This window comes from Montipora capricornis, chromosome 6 (assembly GCF_036669925.1).
Source record: "Montipora capricornis isolate CH-2021 chromosome 6, ASM3666992v2, whole genome shotgun sequence".
NCBI classification, from domain to species: Eukaryota; Metazoa; Cnidaria; class Anthozoa; order Scleractinia; family Acroporidae; genus Montipora; species Montipora capricornis.
In genome coordinates this window covers 12,481,906-12,484,822 of record NC_090888.1, presented here as the reverse complement: position 1 = coordinate 12,484,822, position 2,917 = coordinate 12,481,906, and the positions used below count along the sequence as shown (strand labels likewise).

Below are 2,917 nucleotides of genomic sequence, written 5' to 3'. Positions count from 1 at the left end.
TGGAGCGCAAGGAATTGTACTGGAAAGCCACAAAGGACTATGACCTTGATCGCGTGACGCCTAGCCTACCAAGCCATTAAGGACGTTAGCGCGAAAATTTTCTAACATTGATATTTTTCCGAAAATTTTACCATTGAAAGATGATGAATTAGTGATGTAAGAAATGTAAAAAAATGGGGGTCACCGACTTCGTTTTGGAGAGAACTTGTCCGGAAGTAAATCTGAAAAAATCCGGCTTGTTTAGCGAATAAGGCCACAGTGTCTGTAAGCGTAAAAGTATTGCAATTACATCTTTGAAGTGAAATGTTCTCTACCAAACATGTTTAAGTGGACCCATGAAGTGAATTTAGTTAACTGTTGAGGTTCCTTAAAGATCAAGTTCGCATTTAGCGACCATAGTTTCATGCGCTTTGCGGCCGCAAGATGGCAGGATTCCATGTCCCGAGGACAGAAATCTTGTAATTCTTTGAACTTCCCACATCGATTTTTTTTGTTCATTTTTGGACAATGTGCAGATAAGTGTAAACAAAATCTGTTTCTGAAAAGAAAAGTAGGGGTCACCGAATAATAATAATGATGATGATGATAATAATAATAATAATAATAATAATAATAATAATAATAATAATAATGAATAATATTAATAATATTAATATTAATAATACAGCATTTGTAGTGCTCAAATTCCAACCGAACATCCAAGTTCGTTAAATCCAAGCAAAGCTATAGCAATGGCCATCTGCCCTATTATTGTTCATTTTAGTACTTAGCGCGCGCTCGATGCATGACGTGGCATGTGAATTTTCGTACGCTGTAAGGATGCGCAGGAGCAATGGGCGCGAACGTCTTTACGAGACTTCACCGTCAGACCAATGTGCAGTGGGTCTGGGGAACAACCCAACAAGATGCATTGGAAGCTTTGGAGAGAGAACCAGGAGGAGGAAGTGACGCTTCAATGTATGCCTCTCAGGTTGGGTTAGGTGCTGCCTTATTACAGAATGGACAGCCAGTAGCCTATGCATCCAGAGCCATATCCGACGGAGAAACACGTTATGCTCAGATCGAAAATGAAGTGCTCGCGATTGTTTTCGCGTGAACGTTTCGAGTCCTACGTGTATGGTCGTGATGTGATACGAGTGGAGAGCCATCCTTCACGTATGGTTGTCCATAGTTGCTGCAGAGGCGTACTTGATCTGTTGCCAGCGGCTAGCGTTGACTGATAGGAAGGCTTGATGATAAATTTCCTCAAGTTCTTTGCGTTGATCTCAGGCAGGAAAGCTCTTCTTAAGGTATCAGTCAGGAATATCCATGTCCCTTTCTTGTACACAACTTGTAGGTTGTATTTCTGCAGCCTAAACAACATCCGCTACAGTCGTTTGGGTGCTAAATAAGTGGCCTTGAAAAGATTGCTTCTAATGGCTTATGGTCGCCAGAGAGTTGGTCAGACCTCCCGGAACCGCTTTACCCGTACTTCGACATGAGAGACCTCCTGACGGTCCAGAACGATCTTGTTTTTAAGGGTCAATGTCTTGTGGTACCTGCCAGCCTACGCAAGGAGCTTATCGCAGTTGTGCACAACTCACACATCGCCATTGAAGGGTGCATCTGCAGAGCACGCAACACTCTCTATTGCCCTGGCATTGCAACAAAGCTGAGGGAGTGCATCTTTAAGTGTGACATATGTTTGTTATACCACATGGAACAGAGCAAAGAACCCTTCCTATAACACGAAGTGATAGCCAGACCGTAGACAAAGGTTGCTGCCGACCTTTTCGAGCTGAACAACCGCACCTTGCTCCTCATCACCGACTACTATACAGCAACTTCAGTGAAGTTGCTCGGATAAACTCAGTGACGTTCCGTAGCGTCATCAAAGAAATGAAGGCTGTATTCGCTAGGTAAGGCATCCCTGACGTAATCGTCACTGACAATGGCTCTCAATTTGCAGCCGCTCAATTTGCAGTGTTTGCAAAATCCTGGATGTTTCAACACATCACGTCCTCCCCTCACCACCCACAGTCCAATGGGAAAGCCGAGAACGCGGTTAAAACGGTAAAACGCCTCTTCACCAAATGTAGAGAGTCGGGCCAGTCAGAATTCCTAGCCTATAAGTTACCGAAGGAGTTGGCGCGAGCCCTGCTCAGCGCCTGATGGGCCGTCGCTGCAAAACTCTGCTTCGTCTTCCACTTTATTTAAGTGTCAACTCGTTCTACCGCTGGAGCACTAAATGGGGACACTGTAAACTGAAATTAACAATTAACGCAAATCAAGTCAAATGTCGGTTTTTGTGAAGAGGGGAAACCGGAGTACCCGGAGAAAACCTCTCGGTGCAGAGTACAGAACCAACAAGCTCAACCCAGATATGGCGGCGAATCGGGCCACATTGGTGATAGGCAAGTGCTCTCACCACAGCGCCATCCCTGCACCCCATAGGAGTCACGCGCAATCATGGGCAAGAAAAGATTTTACCAGCACACGAAACCGCTTCAGAGTGTGGGGTGCAGGCGCCTGCTTGGGTCCGGTTGGTCCTCGTAGCCACAACGTAAGAGTCAACGGGATCGGTTTACCGGCGGAACCGCCGTCAACTGGTCAGTTCCAAGGAGCCTCCCATTCCAGAGGTCACCGAGATGGAAACTGTGACACCAGACGCATCAACCAAGACATCCTGCGACCCGGCACTTCAAGATTAAGAACCAGCTACACAAGTGCAAGGCCTTCGCTGATCGCAACGGATCCGCAAGACTCCTGCTCGCTGGAGTGACTTTGTTCCTCATTGACTTGCGAGCTTTTACACTCTACTGACTTTGAACACTATGCAAATCGAAACAAACTCTTTGATTTCTTTGTTTTTTTTGTAGCATCACAAGTGTTTTTTTTGTTTATTATTATCAATATTAGACGCATGTGTGTTGTCTTT

General features: G+C 45.3%; 1 protein-coding gene across 1 annotated transcript in view; it reads left to right on the top strand.

Annotated features, from left to right (window-relative positions):
* Positions 1–1,772: 1,772 nt before the first annotated feature.
* Positions 1,773–2,917, top strand: part of LOC138051558 (E3 ubiquitin-protein ligase DZIP3-like) — a 14,842-nt gene continuing 13,697 nt past the window's right edge. The window contains exon 1 of the mRNA XM_068897788.1: positions 1,773–2,917. This exon is cut by the window's right edge and continues 140 nt beyond it. The gene's annotated coding sequence lies outside the window, so the exon portion shown is untranslated.